This window comes from Artibeus jamaicensis, unplaced genomic scaffold (genome assembly GCF_021234435.1).
Source record: "Artibeus jamaicensis isolate MK-2021 breed Jamaican fruit bat unplaced genomic scaffold, CSHL_Jam_final contig_233, whole genome shotgun sequence".
In the NCBI taxonomy this organism is placed as follows: domain Eukaryota; kingdom Metazoa; phylum Chordata; class Mammalia; order Chiroptera; family Phyllostomidae; genus Artibeus; species Artibeus jamaicensis.
The window spans coordinates 58,622,084-58,648,995 of NW_026521486.1; the positions used below are offsets into that span (position 1 = coordinate 58,622,084).

At 37.2% G+C, this 26,912-nt stretch overlaps 1 protein-coding gene and 1 long non-coding RNA gene across 3 annotated transcripts in view; one reads left to right on the forward strand and one right to left on the reverse strand.

Annotated features, from left to right (window-relative positions):
- Nucleotides 1-21,798, forward strand: part of LOC119045535 (uncharacterized) — a 223,618-nt gene extending 201,820 nt beyond the window's left edge. For both annotated transcript variants that reach the window (XR_008391011.1, XR_005081804.2), the window contains 2 exons: nt 19,656-19,720; nt 21,625-21,798. This is a non-coding gene — a long non-coding RNA (uncharacterized LOC119045535). The remainder of the gene's footprint in view (nt 1-19,655; nt 19,721-21,624) is intronic.
- TAFA2 (TAFA chemokine like family member 2) overlaps nt 1-26,912 on the reverse strand; it is a 440,574-nt gene that overhangs the window by 104,485 nt on the left and 309,177 nt on the right. The window lies entirely within an intron of this gene.

The following is a 26,912-nucleotide window of genomic DNA, read 5'->3' on the forward strand; positions in this document are numbered from 1 at the left end:
AGATCAGCAAAGGCCATACAACTTACATCTGCTTCCCTTAGAAAGCTCATTTACCGGATGTTCCCCCTCTAGACACTCCCTCTCAGAACAACCCTAGCACCAAGTTGTGACAAGCCCCAGCCAAAGGAAAGGTCACCTATAGGTACTCGGGTCAACAGTCCCAGCCCCACCTTATCTTCAAGTCATGCCAGACCAGGCGCCAGGCATGTGGAAAATGCCTCCAGGTGATTCCAGCCCCAGTCTTCAAATCTCTCCAAGCCAATCAGTGTTTCCAGATGAGAGCCCAAGTAAGTCACCTGACTAAGCCTCATTCAAATTCCTGCTTCAGGGAATTCACGAGCACAACAAAAGGGTGGTCTCTTTTAGCCACTAATGTTGAAATGACTGATCATGCAGCAACAGATCACCAGAACATCCATGGCTTTATTACTTACTAAAACCAATATCCCCTACTAATTTTCCATCCTCTTCAACCTTGCAAGCTCCCCATCTTCAAATCTAAGCCTGACCTTTACATTCCTGACACAGTACATTTTTATTTTTTCCCTACCTCATTCTTTTTTGGCAGATTCATTTCCTTTAGCAACCTCTCAAGGGAAGGCATTCCCAGAGGTCATTTCTTTAGCCCTCTTCCCTATCTCTTCTTGAGTAGCTCAGCTACTGCTAGGATTTAAGTTATCCCTTCATTGATTCAATAAATATTTATTGAGCACCTATGAACTGTATTATATAAAGCTGTGCACCAAACAGACAACATTCTTCTTACGATGGTGCATATATTATAGTAAGAACAGACAGAAAATAAACAAATTAGCATATGATTTAATAGCCCAACAAGAATGATGTGCTATGAAGAAATATAAAGCAGGGTGAAAAGGACAGAGGAGTACTATTTTAGAGAATGGTAACAGAAGACATTTTATAAAAGACATCTTTAGTCAGAGACCTATATAAACAGGGAGCTAGTGCTACTGTTATAGAGATCATTCCAGGAAGAGGTATGTAATCATAGTGTCCAAAACCAGCAAGGTGCAGGAGTAGCTGGAACAGAGTGAGGAAGTAAAATAGTGGTAAAAGACGTGGCCACAGAGTTATCCAGGAAGCAGACTATATGGGATCTTTCCATGGTCACAGAGGCTTTGGGTTTTATCTGAGTAAGATAATGTTGGAAACATTGTATATGTTCATGGATCTCTAGTTCTCCTCTTCCTTTGGGGCCATAGAAAATTATACTTCTCATCTGGGCAAGACCTTTTGTCTAGATATAACCAATGAAATATGAGAGTCACGTGTTACTTTTGAGCTAAGGCAGTAAAAATGTCACGCAGAATTCTTCAGCCTGTATCTTCTGCACCTGCCTGAACAGCCAAGAAGGGTGTATATTCCAGTTGGCTGAGCTACAACCAGGTCGAGTCTCTATGAGCTTGGGTCCCCAGACACACAATGGGCCTGTTGTATGAGTGAGATCCTTTGGGGAAGTTCACCACCAGGATGTATTTCATTAGTATAATCTAGCCTATCTTCAATTCACTAAGGATAAAGGGCACTGGAGGGTTTGGGCAAAAAAAGTGCCATGATAACATATTTTGATATGCTCATATTAGCTATTTTGTGGATAATAGACTAAGGAAAAAAGAATAAAAGTAGGGAGGACATTGAGAATCAATTGCAAAAGTCTGAGAGAGAGAGGATAGTGAAATGTGTTAAGGTGGTAACTAAAATGACCCTTGTCCAAATTAGGGCACCTTGGAGAATAAAAGGAAATGCTATTGAAAGCCATGAAATAGGACTGTCTTGGTAAAATTAAATGATAGCTATGCAGGTGGTAAAAATTTAAGAACATATTTTGCAAATATCGAAGAATATGCTGATAGATTGAATGTTGAGTATAAGACAAAGAGAGGTGTCAAGGATAATTCCAATGTTTTATCTTAGCAACTAGAGAGTGGAGATGGGGAAAACTGAGGAAAAATAGAGTCAGGAGAGAAGGGAGTCAAAATATGTTACTAGAAAAATTTGCTTTGAAATGTATATTAGATGTCACTTAAGGGGAGAGTCACTTAAGGAGTTAAATATGTGACTACGTATTGAGTTGGCCAAAAAGTCTGTATGTTTTCCATAAATTAAAAGACACATTTTTCACTTTCACCAATAACTTTATCGATTTGGATATTTTGATTATGGAAGGCTAATCTCCCATATGTCAGCTATCTTCCATGTGGTATAACATTGACTGTTATTGATTAATGTCTTGATTTGATCATTATCAACTGCTCTGCTCGACCATGGAGCATCGTCCAGCAAGACATCTCCAGCATGAAACTTCGAAAACCATTTTGACACATTTGATCAGTCACAGCACCTTTTCCATACAGTGCACAAATCTTTATTTTTGTGTTTCAGTTGCATTTTTACCTTTCTTGAAATAACAAAGCTTAACATGCTGAAAATGTTAATATTTTCTTCCAGCTTCTATATTAAAATGGCTACACAAGTCACCAATTTTGATGTTTTTTAAAATGCATGTTGATATGACAGCTGTCACAATACAATCTAACAAAATTGTTCTGAATGAAGTTAAAGACAACCCAGCACTACTAGAGCCATCTTATGGAAAAAATAAGTAAATAAATAAAATGTTGGCCGACCCAATAAATAAGGGGAAAGTTGGAGCTAGAGATTTGTAAAAATTAGAAGTCATGAGTATATAAATAGTATTCAAAGCCATGAGACTGACCACACCATGGAAGTCTAGAAATAGAAAAAAAGAGGTCCAAGGACTGAGCTAGAAAGATGAGAAGGATCCATCAAGAAGACTCAGGAAGGATGATGAATGGAATTAGAAGAGAACCAAGAAAGAGAGTCTCCAAGAGAAAATAACTGGGGTGACTCCGTACCCCAAATGTCACACAGACCTGTACAGCCCCTTGCATTTCATTATGCTCTCACACTCCCCCTACAGCTCCAGCTTCAATGATCTCAAACCTGGCTGTGCATCAGAATAATTTGCAGAGGTTGAAAATATACATTATGGATCCCCTATTGCAAGACCTAGAGTACAGCCTAGAGATCTTCTATTCTCAGTAAGTTTCCCATGTGATTCTTATGTGGCCAAAGTCGGTCCCTAAACCAAGGAGGGAAATCACTGTACTTACCAAACCCATTAAAATTCTACTCAGCCTTCAAGATTGAGGGAATGTCTCTTTACCATTATTCCTTCTCACCAAAATTCATCATTCTCTTTCTCACTTACACTGTTTATTCCATATGCTGGGCAGTGATCTTAATGCTTTCATACACATTAGCTCACTTAATCCTCATCATAAATCAACATAGCTTCGATACTGCTTTTTCTCTAATTGTTTTGCTCCTGGGCCCATCTGCAGACATGTGTCCAGCTTGTAGAGATCTCTGGCTTCTTTCCACTCAAGAGAAATGAGAATTTGGCAATATGAGCAGGAAGTCAGTAAAACTAATAGCACCAGGCTGTCTGGTGTTGTGCCTTGTTGCTGGATTTCTTACCTGCACACCAGCTCTTACTTCAGCAATGAATGACTCCTCTGATTCACAATGTTGACCTTAGCCTGAACCAATTACTTTGGCATCTGCAGAGGGAAACCAGGCAGACTGACAGTGCCCTCAGGCCAGTCTGCAGCTCCATTTCCAACAGAGCACACCCACAGGTCCTAACAGTTGTATAGTGACCTGGTGTACAGAGCTTTGTACAATATTTTACTAAGAGGACCCTACATGTTTTCCCAAGTCTCTTCTTAGGGAAGACATGGATTCATGAGAGACCATCCTAATTAGAACTTCAAACAGTGAACAAATGCTATAGATAAAAATTAAGTGGGGGGGAAAAAACCCTGCAAGAAATATCCAGCTTTAAAATCCTACCATCAGTTGATTTTGTCATTTGACTGGTTTCTTATTCTTTCTGGATTAAGTGACAGCCATTTTTCTTTATTATCATTCCATATTCAATGAAAGCAGTAACGCTGTATAACTTATCAAAGCCAAAGCAATAATTTTTATATCAAATTACATAATTTATTTCTTGCATGGTTTTAGTCACTCTAAACTCAATTTCTGGAGCACGATCTCTTTTTTTAACCTGTCATTTTCTAATTTTTCTTTCTCTGTGACTATGATCCTCTGTAATTGCTTTTGTTGTCTCAGCTGCTGTCTTGACTATTTTCTGCATTTCTAACTAAATGCTAATCCATTTCCTCTCCTTTGTTGCCTGAGGGAAAAGAATCAGTTCCACCTCAAACTTTACTTTCTTCTTCTGACTATAAAATAATACATAAAATCTGTGAACAGGCATCAAGAAGAAAATAAAAATTACATACAACCCAGGCTGAGCCACTGTTAATAGTATTGTGTTTTTCTTTCCAGGCTTTGACATTTATAGATATAAATAACTACATTAATTAGAAAATTAGAATTAATGCTCTACATAGTTTTTACTGTGAATTTTGAAAAACATGAAATTTTGAGCACTTCCCATATATTTTGAAAAAGGAGACTCTTAACATTAAAAAGAACATATTTTTAACAATAGATAATATTTTACCAGCTACACCATAATTAATTTACTTCTTTTCATCCTGTTGCATGTTTAGGATATTTTCCATCTTTTACTACTACAAACAATGCTTCAATGAATAACCCTACAGTAATTCTTAAACTGTCAAAAAGAACTTTGAATAATCATTCTCAAACATAAATCTTTCATACTGGTCTGAATTTTTCCTAAGAACAACTTACAGAAATAAAGTATTAACTGAATGAAAGAGCATAGCCATTCTATTTCTTCTTTTTTGTTCCTCCTAAAAATGCAGTGTTTAATACCTATTTTGTGCCAAACCCTGTGTAGAAAAGCAGCAGTGGAAAGAATGGCGCACCCCCCTTAAGGGGCCTACAATTCAGCAGGAGATGTAATAGTGACTGTAGAGTTGTACTTACCATCTTCAGTATTGAAATCATGGTAAGTGCTGCAGACATTCCTCTACATTCCACGTAGGCAGCTGTGGATCATCTGATGTCCTCAGTTCTAAGCCTTTGATTCATGAATCCCCCAACATCAAGAGCAGCTTAATGGATAATGGCTACTTGATCCTACAGGTTATATTGTGTACTTACCAAAATTGTGTGCCCCCAAACATTTTATATCAGTCGTATGGCACTTGTTACCGCACTTTTATAATTTTATTGACCACTATGAAACTGATGCTGTTTGAATGAAAGCTTTGGTAAAATTCAAGAAAGGAAAGTAACTACAATCCATATTTTTGAGGAGTTAGGTGTGAGAGAAAAAAACACAAAAGATTAGGGAAAATGACATCTGAAAAGATTCTACACAGATTATTCTGCCAGCATCTTAGATTCCTGAACCCCAACCTGGAAATTTAGCTGATGCTTTCTGTGTGTTGTTCAGACAGGGATGATAAGACCAAACTGTATTCAGAGGACCCACCTCAAAGAAAACTCCTCATTCCTTTATAACAGGGGAATGAATTAACACATGTTTCTTTTTCATTTTACAACTTCCTCCTTACCAGCTGTTGGACTAAGTGGTTTTCCAAACCACTGCTGGCCTCAGTGACACTGAGTTAGTAAATTATTCCCTAACAAAAGCAAAGCTCTTACAAAACAGTGCCAAATTGCTTCTTTGAAGGCTATTCTAATTAATTATATCCTTCAAAACTAGTTCAAAAGTGTCTTTTTACCATAAATTAGCTAGCACTTAGTAGTCAGAATCTTTGCTAATTATACATATATATCACTGTTATGCTTTTAGCAAATTAATAGTGAAGTGGAACCAATTTTATATGTTCATATATTAATTAGAAATTTGTATTCCTTCCTTTGTGAACTTCCAGCTGACCTATAAAAGTGTTTGTGATTTTTTCTTACTGATGTAAAAGATTCTCAGTGTATTTAAGCTACTACCCTTTTATCTGTCACAAACATTTCTGAAGACTGTTTCTTGTATTTTAATTGTATTTGTGGTATTTTATTAACTGACCAAAGTTTTTAATTTTTATATACTCATATCCATCATTCCCTATCTTTCATCTCTAAGCTTAACTTATCTTGTGAATGATGTCACAACCAGCAGATTTGATAGGAACTTCCTTTATTATTACTTCTTTGAGTTTGCAACAACCGAAGTTGACGTGGCACACCTTTTTATTTCCATATGTAATTCCTTCTCTACTACTGAACATCTCTCTTCACAAAAATAAAAATAAATGTCCCTCTTTATTCACATTATAACCCTTAAACCACTAGTGCCACCATACAGCTACATAAATTGCAAAGCACTTCAGACATATAGTTCCCTTAGAAATAGTATTTAAATATGAGTCATAATTGGGTGAAGACAGTGTGTGTAGTATTTGAAATCACTAATATATATTTCTTTAAATAAAACTAATTTGGAATAGTTTAACATTTCCTCTCTAATATGTCACTTATATGTCTGATCTGCTAGGTTTAGAATTCTGTGACTGAGTCCAGGAATTCATTTCTATATTCAATACCACTAATCAGATATGTACTCTTAGCAAGACTGTGCTAATTGCCGAAAATAACACAGAACAGACAGACATGGTTATTGCATTTCTAAAGCTTGCATTCTAGTGGGAGAGAGAGATGGCAAACAAATTATGCCAATAAAAAAAGTAATCATAATTTTAGTAAGTGTTATGAAGAAGTGCAAAGTGCTATAAGAGCTTGTAATTAGGGTTATTTGAAGCAGTGATATCAGAAATTAGTGTGGAAGGATTGGAAATAATTAGCCAGCAGAGTAGACAACATTTGAGTTGGCTGGGTGGCTCACAAAATTCGGAAATAACTTTGTACTGCTGTGTCTGTTGTATGTGAGTTTAGCCCATAGCCAGAGCTGATTGAAACATGCATGTACATTTGAGCCAGATCTGGGGACTAAACTTAGGAGAAGAGAACCTATGCCTCTCTGGTGGTAGAATAGTCAACAATGGAGGGAGACTCGGCACATTATTGTGCCTCTGTTCTCTGCCCATGAAGAAACAAGTTGTAGGAGAAGAAAATAAAATTATTTCAGACCTGGTTGGGTTGCTCAGTTGGTTAGAGCATCATTCCAGATATGCCAAGGTTACACATTCTATCCCCGGTCAGGGTCTGCAGAAGAATCAACCTTTAAATGCATAAAGAGGTGGAACAACAAATCGATGTTTCCCTGTCCCCACACTCATCTCTCTAAATAAAATAATTTTAAAGAAATTATGTCAGAGAGGTAGGGACATGAGAAGCAGAGACAGAAAGGGGATCCAGGCAGTATTTAAGTTTCCTGCGCCAGTTGCCGGCAAAGCCTGGATCTCTCCTGCCTTTCCTAAAACTACAGGAGGGGAATTTTTTACCCTCTTTTTTAAGACTTGTTTTCAAAACTTATTAAATATTAATTTCTATAACTTTCAACACAGGCACGCTAATTCGCGTTAGCAGGTGAGTGGAAGGAGGGAAGTGCATCCCAGGCAGAGAAGACAACATATGCCAAGGCTTGAAGCAGATAAATAACTGACACACTGAAGGAGCCCTTCAAGATGGAAAAGAAAAATCATCAGAGATGAGACTAGTTGGACAGAAAGAGCTGGAATCATGGGCCTCCCTACGGGCCATATGGAACTTTCACAGTGTTCTAACCGAAGCAGAAAAAGAAGCAAACGAAGAAATAAAAAGGCATTCAATGATTGATAAATGGGTGCTTCCCAGGCATTCTTTAACACTGCCTGAGAACATTTTTGAGTGCCTATTATATGTCTGATGCCTTAGAAGTAGAGCAGGGGGTCGGGGCAGCAAGAAGAATGACAGCCTTTGACTCCCCTGAAAACATTGCTTGAAATGCACATTTTCCAAAAATTTTGAAGAAATATACACTTATAGGGATTATGAAAATAACCTTACAGCAGCGATTCTTAACTGGGGGAAACCCCAGCTCCCAGCCGACAGGCATATTGGCAATGTCTGGATACATTTCTGGTTGTCACACCGCGGGGGTGGCTGCCTGTATCTAATGGTTGGGATCAGGGATGCTGCTAAAACCCTGCAGTGCAGAGGACAGGGCCCCACAACAAAGAATTATCCATCCCCAAGTATCAATATTGGCAAAGTTGAGAAACCCAGCCTTAGAGAAAACCAGGTGATACCAAGATGATTAGAACCGGAGAGAAAATATCAGAGTAGGAATTTCCCGCAGGCTTGTTCTGCCAGAGATCAAAACTTGCCTATGTCTCTGGGGCACTGACGCATGCAAACTTTTGCCCTCCAGGAACTTACAGTCCAGTGGAGGGAGACAAGCCAGAAGATATGAACAAAGCAACGCTGTCATTGCTAACGTACCATTGCCCTGTGGGACAATGCAGGGAATATCTAACCCAGTCTAAGGGGATCAAGGAACACTTTCTCAGGAAGAGATGTCTTAGTTGCTGCCTAAGAAGAGATGAGATGGATCAGCATCAGTATTAGAAGAATGAGAAGGAATTAGTCAGGCAAAGTTGACATAGACTTGGGGAAAGATTTTAAATGGAAGGAGCCTCACATGCAAAGATCTAGAGCTGTGAGAGCATATGGAGTGTCCCTGGTCAGGCTCTCAGGCTGTCTGAAGCAGTCAGGAGCAGGCAGGACTAATAGAGATGACGCCGGGGGTGTAAGTCCTTGCTGTGCAAGTCCTTGCTGTGCTAAGAGGGGCAGCAATTCAAGCCTGAATGCAAGGCTGCAGCAGTCAACTTAACAAAGCCGAGTTGTGACTGGCGAATTGTGAAGACGGAAGCAGTGGCATTTTTAGGTTAATTCTGACTTAATATGCTTCAAGTCTATTTTTATATATGTGCCTGAAGTGCCTCAGTGCTATATTTCACTGTGCCTGCATATTTATATCTAGAGTGTGATAAATCAGCGATAATGTTATTTGGCATGTTTCACAACCAATCAGCTTGACTGAGACAAGGCAGCAACCTCGCATATTTTAAAATTTCTGAAATTTACTTTGGTTATAAGGCTGTACGTATTAAAGACCTACCTCCATTGTTCCTTGACAAACCTTCCTTCCATTTTGTATACATGTTAATTTGCAAGGATACACCCTTCGACCTGAGAGCAGACACACAACCCACACAGATTGTAGGAATAAAAGTCTTACGAAAAGGGGCCAGTTGAGAGATGACACAGCAAATGAGCCGGCCAAAAAAATATCAAGTACGGAGCAAAACCACCAGTTGCCACAGAGTTATCTGTGTCTAAGGTAACTTCCAGGGAAGCTTGTTGTCTTAAGTATCTACTACACCTTAAAATTTGTTCAAGCTTTTTCTTTTCTTAAAGTTTTTTCACTCTTTTTAGATATTCAAAATCTCCAGTTAAACAAAAACTTTACTATTTTCATGACCAGCTTTCTAGGACAGGAGCAAAGGAAAATAATGACCGGTTTCTTTTCTATGAAGTTTTAATTCAGTTTCTCTTCTGAGATTGTCACACCAGGACAGAGGGAAAGTGAGGATGTGGTAGACAAACAGACACTTGAGAGACCATGAGCAGGAGTCTTGAGGGAGATGTAGAACCTACCGTATTTATCAGACCATAAGATGCACCTAGGTTTTAGAGGAGGAAAACAGGGGAAAAATTTTGAAGCAAAAAATGTGGTAAAATATTTAATAAATAGATAACATAATATTTTACCACTGTAAATGTAAACAGAACTCAGCAGCAGCATTAACCAGTATTCCTCCCAAATGGTGGGGGGTGCGTCTTATAATCCAAAAAATGCAGTAAGGTCAAGACCAGCAGTCAGAAGCCAAAAATTACAGAGGTGTCAGAAATCAAGGCTAAGCAAGGTCACCCATCATCAAGAAAGAATCCAGATCCCAGTTGTAAAAAGGATTTTATACTGGCACAAAGTCTCTTTAATTTATTCAGCAAAGAGTGATGGAATACCAGTATATACGAGGCACGGATATACATATGCATATCCGTGTTTCCAACTGGAACAAGGGTCAACACTCGAGATAAGGCAGGCCATGGTCTGTACTAGAAGGTGAGGTCCAGGGTAAACATGGTCCATGAGCACTGTGCCTGCCGTGGACAACGTGAGATGAGAGTGAAGCAGACCCCAGCTGAACAGATGCACTATATTATGGCAGAGGCTCTCTCCCCTTATTCAAAATGTGAACAGTCACAGTAGGATTTCCCCTAAAATAAACAGATGATAGAAGAACCTGTCTCAAACCAGTATATTTCTATATACTGATTCAAATCAGAATGAACCTGATTGATTCAAAGAGTAGAAAGAAAGTTTAAAAGCCAACTGGCTGATAAGTAGGTTTCCAAATTGGTCACGAGAGACGATGCAGAGAGGCGGAAGGGCAAACAGAGCCCGGTCCACCAAGTCACGGTTTGAGTTTCTTACCCTCAACTTAAAGACTGGTCAGTGCCAGACACAGCTTAAGCTTTAAGAAAAGTACCATGGATTTTAATGGTACAGTCATAGGAAGTTTTGTTTTTTGTTTCGTTTTGTTTTTCTCAAGGATCAAAAGTGTATAGAAAATAATTATACTTAGCACTGTATCACAAATCTTCTCAGCCACGTGCATGGGTTTACTGAGCACATATGGACATAAAGAAGAAAACGTAATATTGTCTAGTTTGCTCAATCAACAACCTCCTCACACATGGGGAAACTTGCTCTTTACTTGGAGGAGGTCAAATGGCCTATGTCAAGTGCAACTAAGTACCCTCATTCTAATGGCAGATGCTATTTTGGCACAGTGTGTCCTTGGCATTTTTTTAGTTAAAGCCTGTTTTTCTTCAAAATACAAGGTACAAATCCTATGAACTATCTTACATTTTCAGTTTACAAACAATGGATTGCACAAATTGTATGAAAAATAAAAGGGCAAGCTAAGAACCTGAATTTAGTCAGGTTTGTGAGATTTTTTACAATGAGCCCTTTTAGAGGATTCTCATGTCAAGGCCCAATGGGCTCCGTCAAATACTTTCTAGACCTCAAACTGAAGCATACATTCTATGTCCAGAAAACTTAGCTTTTCTAATACCTCAAAGCATGAGCAGCCCTAAATAGTTTATGGCATTTTAATATCATCAAAAGTAAAAACTACAAGATAGAAGCTACAAACTGAAAAACAGGGACAAAGCAAAGAGCTATTCAACATTGAGGAAGACTTTCTTTCCCTTTGAAATGCCCTACACAAGACATAGTTAAATGTAAGCCACGGTGTGTGGTTGCAGCGGATGCTGTATAAACTTCAGAGATGATGGGTGGCCATATGCATGGAGGATGCTGTATAAACTTCAGAGGTGATGGGTGGTCATATGTATAGAGAGGCATAGCAGGTTCACAGAAGGAAGAAGGACCAGAAATGCAGAGGCGAGCTGAGATTAGTCACCATGTAGAGAGAGATAGACTAAGGGAATGGCTGGCTGCCTTTGTATATGAGTAAATTCTTTAGGCCTTGCAGAATGGAGACAAACTTGAGAACAAATTTACCTCATTAAAGCACTTGAGGAAGATGGCAATCATGAATCATCATTTCAGAAGGTTATTCTTAAAAAAAAAAAAGTAGAAGCAGCCTTTTCTTTCTTTTCCTACAGATCAGAGACCACTGAGTTTTTTATTGAATTGCTCTACTTCCTGTTCTTAAAACAAAGTTGGCATACAGTTTAGGAAGCAGTAGTACCCTGGCTATTGAGGAAATCATATTTAGAGAAGCCAGAAAAGTGAGGTGGACCAAACAATTGCAGAAAAAGCAATAGAGTAAAAAAATCAGAACACTGTGTTTCCCATTTTATTCTGTTTTCAGTAATCCATAGCTAATCTGTAAAACATAGAGATAAATCCTTAAAGAGCCTTAAAGATAAAAACCTATTTGGTATGTTACTTGTGAAAAAAACAGAGGTCAAAACAAGATAGGGGTCTGAAAATACTTCAAAGACATTAAACAGAAAGAACTGTCATGTGATGTCTTTACCTATGGATATTTCCTATTGGTTGAAGTTTACAGCCAAAGTTATTACTTCTAATCCTGGAAGTAGTGCACATATACACATATAAATTGGCAAACAAGTGTGTAAATATATAAAGACGTGAGATGGAAGTTTCAAACAAGTTCAGACAATTTGATCTTTCAAAAACAATGAAGCAGGGGGACTTGTGAAGGAGCAGTTGTGATGACACAGGAAAAGCGGAGGATTGCTCAGGAGTTTATAGACAGGAGTCATGTGTTGATCAGTGATTATAGGTGTGTGATCTCTAAGTATTGTTTTTAATCCTGAAGTTTTGGATTAACTGGCTACCTGGGAAGAGAAAATGTTCAGTTTTACTAGTACTGGAACAATAACACACGTGTGGCTTATAAGAGGTGTCCTAAACATGTTTAATAATTTGTGCATAAATGAAAATTATTGAGGCAGGTGGTGCTTTAAAAGATGGGGGTTTTATAAACTTGTATTTTCTCATTACTTGTGTGTGTGTGTGTTTGTGTGCATGGAACAACCAAAGGAAACTTCATGAGAATTCTACTTTAAATTGCTTCTAAGTTTTAGCCAATAAAAAAATAATACTTCAGCTTTGAGGCTTAAGGTTGACATTGAGAATGGCAAGCAACTCCAGCTTGAAAATATTCTTATCTAAGTAGTTTTCTGAGAAATATTTCATGGCATTTTTAGCAAGACTAAAATCTGGTCAAGTGTAGTTTCAGTGTTTTAGCATTCAAGACTGAATCGTACATATGGGGTCATTTGTTCAAATGGAAGGGAAAGCATGCTTTATTGTTATAATAGCACAAAAGCAGGCAGGATTTTCTACATATTTTCAAATGGTTATTATTTCTTTGTAGTAAGAAATTTATATTACCAAGATTAAGCTCTTTATTATTTAGGTTAAAATGGATCATTTTTATAGGAATTAGTTTTTAAACCTCGTTACACCCAAAGATTTCCATTATGATCTAATTTGAAATGAAAGTAAACAGAAATAATTTTGTTCTGCTAAAATAAGAAGTCATTGTGTTTCAATAAGATATGGCAAAACACAGTGACAAAAAGAATAACAAATTGGCTAGAAAGCATGACTCATGAACAATTACCAGCCATGAGAATCCCCTATTAGCCCAGAGAAAATCATCTTTGTCTATGAGAGGTAACTGGATGTTTTCTCAGCTTGAGACGGTATATTGTTGCCCGCTCTGAAAACATGCCGCAAAGCAGCTGCATCTGGCAGTATCACAAAACTCGGAAGTAAGCACGGTGTATATTTATATGTTAATACAATACAGACAGACTTATATGAAATTCAGAGAAAGTTGTTATCACATTGAGCTCAGGATCAGCTACAGAAATGAGTCTAAGTCATGAGGAATGAAGCACAGTGAAATGGTCTGCTTGGCGAATGGTGGCTGTGAGTTCCTGGGAAAACCAGCAGTAGGGAGCCAAGGTAGAGAAGAAAGTTGAATGAGGTACTGAAAAGTTTTCAGATAATTGAGTTAATGTTTGAAACTTCTGGTGTCCGAGAGAGACCCAGCAGATCGTGTCCACAGCAGTGGCAGCACTAACAAAATGACAGGACTCTCTTTACTGTGATATATGCCATTCAGTGAGACTACTAAAATTTTTAAATGTGTAAATTTTAATTCCTATTATTCTTGATAGTTTTTACCTAGGTTACCTTGCTTACTCAGTCAGAAACATTGTCTCTCGAAAAAAGGAAATGCATATGGAGACTCTAAATTCACACCAGAACTTAGCCCCACATTCTGGCTCCTACTATCCTACTAGTGGTGTCAAACTCATTTTCACCGGGGGCCACACTAGCTTCGCAGTTGCCTTCAAAGGGCCAAATGTAATTTTAGGACTGTGTACATGTAACTACCGTTAACAGTTAAGTGAGAGGTCAGCACTGCCACCGCGTGGAAACAAGGTGCCGGGATGGATATAACAAGGTGGAGGGCTGGATTCAGCCCACAGGCCTTATGTTTGCCACCTGCGTCCTAAACCCAAAGCTTCTCATTGTCTTGCAGGGACAGAACAAGTGACACAGAGACCTTGAAACATCACATCAAGAAGCACTGTGACTTCCCAATCAACCTCTGATTTATTAACGAGAACAGAATCTTTACGGCAAAAATTTTCCCTACAGGAAGTTGCTGTTAAGGCTTCAAGAAAAGCCAGATTTGAGACAAAGAAAATTCCCTAGAGAAATGAGATAGGTCGGTACCCTTGTGGGAGGAGTACCCATTTCAAAGTTCCCCGTTGTGACCAGAGGCAGAAGCAATCAACTGATAACTCTAAAGTCTAAAGCTCTTTGTCGCTAGCACTCATAGAAAGAATCCACAAAACAAGGTTCTGTAAAAATACAAAATGTACAATATATCACATGGAAAAGAGTCCAGGATGTTCCTAGTGATAGAATACACATAAATATTTGCCTAATCCCATTTTATGAGACTATAATCCCTTTACTAACACTACAATGAAATGGTTGTGTTGAACTAACCACAGGATTCATTACATAAAATAAGCTTTTGTTCCACTTTCAAAGACGATACTGGGAGAGGCAAAACATAGGTTTACAGCTATGAGCACACAAAACAGAGTTTATTCTTGTATTGTATATTTTTTCACAGGAACAACTCTGAACTTACTTTTGCCCACCCCTGTAAACAATTTAATGGGGAAGTAGACATGTTCGTCACAAGTGATTAGCTAAGTAGTCATTTTGTTTGGTAATTTAATACCCAGCCTTGTGTCCTATTTTACTTTATTAACATACAAATATCATCACCAGATTTAAATTACTAAGTAAATGACTTCCTATATTATAGAGACATCCAGTACATTCATGATACAGAAACAGAACTCTCAGTAAGAAAAAGTAGAAACTACAGGAAATATTAAAACCATTTTCCAGTGGCCTAACCATGTGTTATTGTAAAACTTATAGAACACTGTGGTTTGTTGACTTGGTTACAAAGGCATACATGGGACTAAGACTAAACGCCTGGTGTGACTGAACATAACTTTAAGAACTTTAGTAGGTCATAATCCTTTATTGAATGATATTTGAGAAAATATGAATAAAATAAACTGTAAGATATGAAAGAACTTTTCCCCTTAAATACAGGGTTGGCAAAAGTAGGTTTATAGTTATGACTATGCAAAAGAGTTTATTCTTTTATTCTTATATTATTATTAATTATTGTATTATTTTTCACATGCACTGTAAACCTACGTTTGCCCACCCCTGTAAAACTTCACAGTGAGTGTGAGAGACGGCATTTGTAGGAGACACAGATGGAAAGACTGATTTGAACTGGTGTTTAAAACGCTTATCTGATCAGAGTGGTGAAAAGAGAGGACAAACTGAAGTCGGCAGAATTTAAGGTTTAAGCTTGATGCCCTTGGCTAAAACTACCACTTCTGAAGTTTAGTTTCTTTGTCTGTAAAATGGGAATAACAGGTGCTCATTTTCCTACACTGGCTAGGTGTGGCGATCAAGAAATAGTAAGACACATGAAATTTCTTTTAAAGAGCCATAAAAATGTAAATTATAGTTTCTACTACATGCAAAAAATTTAAATTTGCCAGTTGTGCTTTTTATAAACATTGGTAGTTTTGAAAGGCATTTCTTGTGAAATAAAGTTAAAGTTTGAGTGATTTAGGAAACAATTTCTTGCTTTTTTGAAATATAATATACCATATTTTTCAGACTATAAGATGTTTTCTTCCCTTCTCTTCCCCCCAGATTTGGGAGGAATAATGGTTGTTAATGCTGCTGGTGAGTTCTGTTTACATTTACATTGGTGAAATATTATGTTACTTATGTTATTAAATATTTTATCACATTTTTTCCTTAAAAAATTTTTTTCCTATTTTCCATCTCTAAAACCTAGGTGCATCTTATGGTCTGAAAATATGGTAATACATATAATAACCAGCCCCTTAATTTTTTCTATACATGAAATTAACATTCTTTTGCAAATGTATCTGTGGGGGCATCTTGAAAATTGTGTGTTACCTGTTAATAGTAAAAGAATCGAGCTGTTTTATACTTTATTTTCGAGTTATAACTAGTTCACTGGAAGATCAATGTTGAAAAAAATTACTCAGTTGAAAATTGTTTCCTAATTTGAAACAAATTGCATTAGAGTTATAAAGAGAAATGGAACTCAACTATAGATAAAAGTGAAAGCCCCACTAACAGAGAATTTATTAGGTTATTTGTGTAGTACTTCCAGCCTATGTGTTATTTTTCTGACTCTGCAAGTGGCTTATCGCAAAATACATGTTACATGAACAACGTCACCCCACTGCTGTTCTTGTTTAACAAACATGCTGCTCTAACATTGTTCTGAAACACTTCTCTGGAATGCTGGTCCTGGGAGACACTGAGGTCAAAGACAGGCAAAGCATGTGTTTCTTAGATATATAGATATATCCTAAATGAATGTTAACCGAACTTTGCAAATGAGTTCATTTAAAAAATGTTTTTAAATTCACTCTTCTTATGTCAGTCATGTTACAGGTGAATAATTATATCCTAACTTATACTTCTGTTATACATTTCACATATTATGGACTTTTTTGAAGTAATTTATACATGACAAATATTGAACACAATGAACTTTCTAAAATAATATCAAGTTCTCATTGGTTTCTTTCTTTCCAAATATTTTTTCCTAGTAATTTCTTATCATTCATTTATTTATCAAATATGTGCTTAGCCTTTATTATATGCCAGATACTACTTAGGCACTAAAACACCATCATAATAAATTAGATCATTTTGCTCTCAAGGAACTCAATGACTAAAAATATAACCACGAGCTTGTGAAATAAGAATGAACATAATATGAAATAAGATATTATTCACAAACAGATAAGGACAATGCATGTGTACATATGTATAATACCAACAGAAGAAATAATGGTGATAAGATCATCTTAATGTGGAAAAAAGTAAAATTACTAGAAAGCACATAAACATGTGCCAGCCTGAGAGGGTCAGCAAATGAAGGGGATGACATGTGATCACTGGATAAATAAAGGACTCGTACGGGAGGGAAAGCGTAGGTGGCTGAAAGGCGGCTAGGAGCAGTCTGAGAAATCCGTGTGGGAAGTAAGAAGGGAAAAAAAACTGCAAGCTATGCTCACCAATTACTTGTTTGATGAAATAACACCTGGGAGACAAACTGGAGATTTCAGTTTTTCTAGAGTAACAGCTCAAATTTTGAAATCGCAGAACTTTCACTGCTTTAACTTACCAGTTATTAAAATCTCTTTGCATTTTTTATGGAAAAAAATAAATACATCTATCAAAAATGTGATTGTCACCCAGGCCGGGTGCTCAGTAGGTTAGAGCGTCATCGTGCTAGGCCAAGGTTGTGGGTTTGATTCTCTGTGAGGGCACATATGAGAATCAACCAGTGAACGCACAAATAAGTGGAACAACACATTGGTGTTTCTCTCTCTCCCTCCCTCTTCTCTCTTCTCTCTAAAATCAGTAAATAATTTCTCAACTGTAATTGTCATTCTCAGAGCCATCTTCGATCAAGTAGTTGTTTTAGGTTGTGATTAGAGTTCTCGTTTAATTAGAAATCAAGTCTCAATTTTAATTGAAATAATATTCAAATTACATAATCCAAGACAATAGCTCTAATCAAGTCAACATTATATCATGGATATATTTATAAACAGACTTCCTTCATGGTTTTCTTACTTGAATTATTTTGGGGGTGTGATCTTGTTTATCAGAGTTCAGAGTTGTCAGTAAACTTTTAAGAATTTTTCTCATTAACAAAAATGCTATATCACCTTGGCAGAAGTATTAGAATGATTCATTTTTCAAAAGTATTTCTAACTTAAAACTAATCATTTAGAAAAATGCTGGTAGAGATGGAGATGTGTATTTGTTTGACCAAAACAAAAATTGAGCCCCAAATATTAATAATTTGAAGAAAGTATGCTAAGGTGTCAAGCCACAATGTTTATAATATATTCATAAATATAGAAAAAAAAGTCTATACATCTGTTATTCCAAACATGCAATTTGAGCACCTATGAAGGTACTCAGGATCTTATGATACAGATCAGCCCCAAAATTGCCATTTTGACTGTTGTTCTTTAGCTGAAGTTTCATATTTCCAAAAGGGTATAGATGCCCAATCTGGGCTCTCTATATATATATATATGTAATATTTAACATGTAATTATATATAATTATATAAATAAATCACAGGCATAATTATATAAATAAATTATTTATATATTATAATATAGAAAATAAATGTAATATGTAATTATAATATATTTGTATATACAATTTCAAAATGTGAATTGATAGTGCTTTTAATAGTATTTTGTCATGTGAACTCATTAAAATTAGATTATTGACCTAGCAGATTATATTAGTTCCTTCAAGTCCTTAAGGTCGGTTCTTTGATATGCTATTAAGGACTTTTTAAAATGATGACTAATAGCCCAAAACAATGGTAGAACTAAGAAACAGGTACTACATGGGAACAAAAATTGACCTAACTATGTATGGGTTATACATTTTCAACAAGGGTGATATTACCCCATAAGGTGGTGAAAATTGAGGAAGTGAAAAACGCCTTTCTTTACCTATAAATCACAGGTACATACAGCACATTAACAGATATACAGTATATTTGTAGTATTAAAACTTCAAGACAATAGAGATCAATTAGAAAATAATGTCTAACAAGCTGCTTAGAAAAAAACATGAAAAAAACTGTTGAGAAATGTAGCTCTAGGCAAACATGTCTTAGCAAATTCTACTCTAAGTTAAATAAATCCAAGACTTCTTTTATTTCCTTTCATTGTTGTGAGGTGATGAGAATCACTCATAGGAATACATTAAACACATCCCCCAAAATAAGTTCCGAAATGCTTGTTGATCGCTCACAGTACCATGGCGAAAAATTACTAAGTGTATTTCAATTAAGGAATTGTTCACAGTCACAAGAGAAGAAATGCTTTATGATTTTATCTCTGTTTTTAAAGCATGCACACACATAATAATGGCAAAGCTTCACCTGACACCCATCAAACCCACTGGTACCAGAAACCGGATGCAGTTTTCTGAGGTAGTAAGATTCACTCCATTCATAACAGACCTGTTCGGCTTTGGATTCATTACGAGCCCCCAAAATGAATGCATGAGAAACGAACCACAGTGAAAGAATATTTCTTTCATAACCCAAATAAGTAAAGTAGGTATCTGAAGTCATATGAGAAACAAGCAGGATTACTTCAATTGTTTTAACACTAAATATTCAAAATTTCTCTAATTCTATTCCAGCAAATATATTCTATGCTGAAAACAAATCCCAATCATTTAACTAATTAGAGAATATATACGGGGGGAAAATTTCTTAGGTGTAACTTTTAAACTATTTTTAAAGGTCAACATTATACTTAATACCAGAACATTAGACCAACCATCATTAAAACCAGAATAGGATATCTGCTAAAATCATCGATTTATCAAATTCTGTTGCAACTTCTGTTCAATATGAAATATGAAATCTAAATTAAGAGCATATTTATAGGAAAAGACCCTGTCCTTTTTTTATTTATGCTAGATACTCTTAAGAACCAGAGATGCCAAGCAGGAACTGCCTGAATCTACCCTCAGCTAAGAAGAAAAGTAAGTATTAACAAATTATTGTACAAATAATCAATGAGTTACAATTATAATAGATGTAAAGGGTACCAGCTGCTATGTCATCAAGTAATAGAGAAACTAACCTGGAGGAATAAGAAAAGGTTCCTGGGGGCGAAAGTAGATATGACTGATGGCTTGCACTCAGCTAGACAAATAAAACAAGAAAATGCAAAAGGCACAAGAAGAGAAATGTGACACTGAGGGGAACCAGGCCTTCAAGAAACTGCAAAAGACAATGTGTCTGGACCACAATGAGTAAGGGAAATGTGTGTATAGAAGAGGACAAGTGACAAATCACAAAGGGCTTTGTCAAGCATGTTATAAATTTTGAACTTTATCTTAAGGGTCCTAAGTACAGAAGTAAAAGTTATCAAGTATTCATTTTTAGAAACACACTTCAGCAATTGTATGGAGAACTGATTACAGTCAGGAAATTTTGGATGAGCAAAAAATTGCAATGGTTCAGAGGAAATAAAGGATATGGAGATGGAGAACAATGTTCAGATTTGAAAGACAATTAGGAATTAACCAAACAGGATTTTACAACTCATTGGATTGAATATGAGTAGAGATGGATATAAGAAAGACATCAAGCATGATTCCCAAGATTCTGGCTTGAACAGCTGGGAAGAGAGCAGAGCAAGCTGTGGCATGGGGACACGCTGTCATGAATTCCTTCACTGCCTTCAGAATTAAACAGCAGCTGTTCTGAGAGGCCACACAGAAAACCAGCAGGACGATGGTGTTTTCCTTTGCCTTCATAGGCAGCAGTAACAGGAAGATGGTGAAAATGTCTTAGGTATCGAGAAAAGAAGCCATACCAAGTCTAATATTAGATACGTGTATCTAGCGCCTATCTAAGCAGCTTCCACAAACACTAAGAAGAAACCAGTCCAGGACTAATGGAATAGCCATATTTTCAGAATGTTCTGCCTACATTATGAGAACAGAATTCCAACAGGATACAGAGGAGGATGGAAAATTAGTAGCCAATATTTTCAGAGTGGAGAGACGAAAAGTTTATATGCCTCTGAGTGGGAATATAAAGTAATTTGACAATATGTGTAAGTATTCCTGTGACAGATATTGGTCGTTTTCCCCCAACATTTATCTTGCTATATTCCTCTCTGTATTGAAGAGGGCTGGAAGCTTAGGTACTACATTTTTAAGAGTCCCTTGCCAGATGGTTTCTGGTCAGATTCTGTCCATGAAGTGTGGCAACTACAAAGATGTATGCTTAGATCTTCTGCCAAAGGATTCTGTAAAGAACAAAGTTGACTGACGGTCTCCTTTGGACCCATCACAGGCTCCCACCACGGCCAGCCCTTCCCCCTGCGGCCGCCAGTCAGTGATGGAGCATGGCAGCAACACTGCAGCCTGGCCTTTTTTGCCCATTATGGGATTCTCTCCAATGGGCAACCTTTGTTCAAGGGCTCCAGACTTGCTTGGCCAAGACTTTTTCAAAACTGTACTGAAATGTTAGACTCTTCCTACTCAGCCCTCCTTTGTTCCTACTTTTTCTTCTTATGGGTGTCAGAGCTTCCTTATGGTCTGAAGGCTCGCCCCACCTGCGGTTGCTCCCTCCCGCTTTGTACTTCAAAAGTGTTCTTCCCCAACATTTCTTGCATTTTATTTCCTCTTGGAGTCTGCTTCTAGGAAGAAGACCATCCACTTGTTCTGGCTTCAGAAGTTCAAAGAGAGGATGATGTGGGTGCCTGTAGGCTTTAGCAGTTAGCAGAGAGTCTGTAGCCCCTAGAGCTCTTGTAATTTCAAAGACTTGATTCCACACTCCTGCTCAGTGCAGGTGGAAATGGTGCTTCTGCAAACTCAGCAGCAAACACAATGAGGATGGCTGGGTACCAATGCTTTTCTTTTTGCTCTTCCAGGTCCAGGCACAATGATAGCTGTCTGTAGTCACCAGTGTCTGGCGCAGTATCACCATTCCCTGTTTCCTCCCCCAGCCCTTGTAACACTTTTATAGGCAATTCCCTAAACTGCCCTAGTGTGATTTGCTTTTTCCTGAGTGAATGATGAACAACACAAATTTTACCTTTTCAATCTTTTTGGCCTCAAATATTCTCATTTTCTTTGAGCATATAAATAAATTGAATATGAACAGAATGTATTGATAAATGTAATTAATATTAAATATAAACAAAAACTATTGCCCAAATGTTTTCATATTAGTATTAAAATAGAAAATAATCTCAAAACATCTCACAACAAAAAATTTTAAAAGTCATTTAGGGTGTGTTACTATAATGTTTTTTCATGTTCCAATTCAAATGTGTTTATGGATAGTTTGTAGATATAGTATAAGTAATAACATCATTTACAGCTAATTATACTGCTAAATGGGGGGGAAATTAAAGTTGAATATGTACTTAACATATGACCCATAAAATTTCATTCTTAAAATATACCTTGGGGAGATTTTATGCACACAAATGAAAATATATGTACAATAATGTCCACAGCAACACTGTCAATCACAATGAACAACTGGAAAGGCCCAAACTTTCAACAAGTGAGAAATATATCACAGTATGTCCATACAATGGAATCCTATGTCACAAAATGGATGAATCTCAAGAGAAGATGTTGATGGTAAGAAGCAAATCACACTGAAAAAATGCCCATAGTAGAATTCTACTTTTACCAAATCTTTTAAAAAGACAAAACAATTATCTGCTGTTTAAGAGAGCAAGTCAGGAAAGGGAACCTCTAAGGGAGGAGGGGCTGTAATCAGCAGAAGCATAAAGAGCTTTGAGGGGCTGATAATATTGTATTTCTTGCTCCGGTTGTTAGTTGCACAGTAGTTTGCCATACAATCATTCTTTTGAGCATGCATGGGTTTCATGACTATCCTGTAAGCATGAGATATCTTAAAACAAAGAAGAGAAGAAAAAAATCAAAATGTGGAAGGATAAACTCCAGGAAACAAGAAACTTTATCTGCATAACTTAAAGCAGAATCACCAGCTCAGAGCAGCACCGTCTCTCTCACACACCTAGTCTTTCTCAATAAATGTATGAATAATTAAATAAGCGAACAAACACCAAGATCCCTAATATGCTTAATATGCTCATAAATTAAAACAGAGAAAAATATACTCAAATGCCATCTTATTACAGTGTGGAAAAATTATGGGTGACTTGATTTCTCCTTAATATTTTTCTTTCTTATCAAAGTGCTTAAATAAACAAGTATTACTTTGAAAATTAAATAAAATGTGTTATAAAATATGTTGTTAAAAGTCCAAAAATAAGCGAGCTTATATTATTGCTATTTTGCTTTCTCTTGGGCCATTAATCTGACTGTTTTCATTAAAAAGGTGCCTAAAACAGTGTAAATTATAAATCAGGATTTTTTAAACTTTGATGTACATCACAGTCAGCTACAACGCAGCCCAAGAGAACCTAGTAATACCCCAGCTTAATTAGATCAGAGAATTTTAACTGTAAGCAAACCAGCATTCTGAATATGGGCCCATGGATCTGCCCCAGCCCCTCTCCCGGTCCGTCTTGTTTTCTGACCCCCAGTGACTTCTAACACCAGAGTATTCTGTCTCCCTAACTCCCACTCCCCATTCAGACCTCAGCTCAACTGTCCCTTCCCTAGAAGAGACTTCCTGACACCTCTCCATCCATGTTACAGTTTATATATTCTTATCTTGAAATTTCCTTTTTACAGCATTTGAATACCATTAAGGAGTGAACATTTGTCTGATTACCAGGTTACTGTGTTTCCTTCCCAACCATACTGTATGCGCCACAGCACATGGACTGTGTTGGTTTGGTCACTTTAACATCTCCGGAACTGGGCCTGACCCCCAACACTTAACAGATAGTTTATATTTTGTTTACTCAGTAGTTGGTTGGATAAATGAATAAAGTATTAAATGAACCAACAGGCAAATAGAGAGTTATGAAAAAAATTTAAATGGCTGCTCTCTTATCTAGGCTTTGAACTAAAAATCACCTTGATTTTGAATTTTCTCTGGAAAAAAAAATTCCATTTAATCAAAAGTTGTAAGTTAGATTAGTAATTTACCTTGTATGAAAATGAGGAGGACATATATTCAGTCTCAGCTAATCAAAATAAGGGTTTTTTTTCCTCTTTGTGTAGAACTCTCACCTGTTCATGTCTTACACACTAAATACAGATCCTTTTCCAACCCAAATATCCAATGATGGCTGCTAATTTTTAGATTTAATTTGGATATGATGGGTAAAGGAAGAAAAGGCAAGAAAACATATCAACCTTCTAAGATTAATGACAGTATTATTCTATTGAGAACTTGGAGTCCTAAACTGAACTGTTTCTTCTCTGACCCCCAGAATCTGAAGCTGTACCTGATATAATTGCTTCCAAGGCAGAAATACTGCCTCTCCTTTCTGACCAGCTGTCACACTGCTCTGAGTTAATTGACATACGTCCAAAATGCCTGGCTCAACACAACTGTGAGAATTCGGGGCCAAATTTCTATGGTGTTGTGTTTGAACAGTAAACTAATTTATCTGGGTAGGGAATTTTTAGCTCCTAAAGCTCAGAAGATTCTATTAAAGAGGTGACATTTTCTGGTTTTTAGATGTATTATTTTTCCAATCCAAATGCTCTAGATTTCTACAAGTGTTTCTACATCATGTTTAAAAATCTGAATAACACAATTCTGCACTGGGTTGCTCTCAAGAGCACAATGCTGATGCACGAGTGTTTTGAAGAGCTGTTTATTTCCTTCCTTCATCTCCCACATTCACTGGTTCTGTAATGAGCTAATCTCTTACCTCTCATCCTTACATGCTCTGTTCTGTTCATACCACCCTTCTCGCCATTTCTCATTGTCTGCAAGAATGCTCCTACTTGAAAGCATTCATACTTCTTGCTGCTCTGCCTGGACCATCCTTCTCCCAAATATATTTATGGTGAGCTCAACCGAAAACTTTATGTCTTACCCAAAGTCTTTATTCAAAATTACAATCCCTCTTGAACATTTCTTATCCCTCTTTATTCCTTCATTTTTTCCCACAGCATATATACTGTAAAACTGATTTTTCTCTTTGGCATCTATCTTCACACCTCTAGGACCAAAACACCATAAAGACAAAAATTTTTGCTTCTTTTATGTTCTACTATACTCTCAGCCCTTATTGTAGATACCTAAAAGTTTTTCCAGTCTAAAATATTTCTGTAAAAACTACCAATAGACCTTCTGAGTCTAGGAGTACTGCTTCCCAGAAAGGGGCTGCTTTTACCAGGAGTAGGAGTGAGGGAGAGCCCTCTAGACAGGAAGAGGCTGCAGCTGCTGCTGGTCACCCCACAGACAGAAAGGAAAAAAGGAGTTAGATATTGATGGGTAAAGGACCCTGATGATCATAAAGAAGAGGGTAGCTACTGTGCACTGGGATGGGGAAGAAGGTGCTGGGCTCGTGAATGATCCATTGGTCATTTCTTGGCATCGCCATGACTAACTATAATTATATATGTGTAAGTACAGTAACCATAGCTAAGAGCAGGATAATCCAGGGACCAGAACCCTCAGTTATGCAGTTGGTATAAAACACCAGGCAAGCCTCCTCAGTAAGCAGAGGTGTGCTAGCTGAAGGAAGGGGAGTCAAAAGGGCTAGGGATGTGGACAGATGATGAGTATTAGAATGGTCCTCATACAACTGCACTAGTGGGGACCCCACTTTTCCTCAGGTACATTGTTTCTGAAATTACAACCCACCAGAATCTTTCATAAGCTTTGGCTGAATGGAGTGAACTTAAGCGAGAAACAAGCATTTCTGAGGCGCACGAGGAGTAGACTACCATGGAATACAGGCCAGTTCATAACCAGGATCCCCTCAGTCAGCTGTGCACCTTTCCTCCACTTCCTGGGAACATTAGCAGATTAAAACTCACAGCTCCTCCCTTGTTTGGAGACTCACTCTTGCTAAACAGTAGCCACTTGCCCAGGGAGGCTCCCCTGAACCATGGCTAACAGATCCACAGCCAATGATAAATGGACACAAGGGTAGAAGAGGCTTCCAGTCTTACCTCAAGGAGAGACTAGTTCTGTGGAGCAATTCCTATTTCGGAGCCTCCCCAGGACCTGGCCAGGCTGTGTGCCAGCTGAGACTATACTTGTGCTTAGCTTTTGTCTCCTGCTGTGTCCTGCTGCCACGGTCTCTTCCTGAAGGCACTCTTTCAATAAATAACATAAACAAGAACCCCTGACCCGGCTCTGCTCCTAGAGAACCTCACCTAGGGCACATGGCATATGCAAGTCATCTCTGGAAGAATGAATCCTAAGCACAAGCCTTTAAAATTCTCACCAATACAATTACAATACACATTAACTCCTAGAATCTTTAAAAATCACAAACTCTAAAGCAAAGTATTGTGAGTGACATTTGCCTGGAAGAAAATGCAAAAATTTCATAAAATAAAACCAACAAATCAAATTATACATATTTTATATAGTATCTATCATAGTATTATATATGTAATATATATAACAATATTTATATCATGTATAAAAGAGGAAATGAAAACATGAGAACAAAAATATGTCGGTAGCCAACTCAATTTACAAGATAAACTAATTTTAGTGGCATATAATGGATAAAATTAAAATTCATGTGGATTAAAAACAGATTAGTCCCAACAGAACACAGAAATAGTGTGATAGAAAGAAGATCTGGACAAACACCCCAGAAAAAAAGTTCAGAGAGACTTGCAGGTGGAAAATATAAAGGTTGAAATACAGAGAACAGAAAGAGGAAGCTGGCCTACACCTAAGTTCATGAAAGACACCAATCCACAGACTCAGGAACTCAACTAATCCCAAAGAGTATAAATAAGAAGAAAGTCACAACCAGATATATATCATGTTTTATGGAACAAGACTTGATTCCTGCCTCCAGTAATTAGGGAACCTGGGACAGGCGATTTAAACTTTTGTTGCCAACACTTCTGATCTGTGACATAGGTTTAATAATAATAGTACCAACCTTACAGATTGTTATGAGGGCTAAATGAGTTGATATCTGTAAAACTGTTAGAATAAAGCTGTTAGTTTTATTACCAATCTTTATTACTTTTATATGGAATGCTCACACAAAGGTGCTCTGGATCAGAGACAGATTTCTTGTTAATTATTTCACAATTAAAAAAAGGGAAAGCCCTCCCT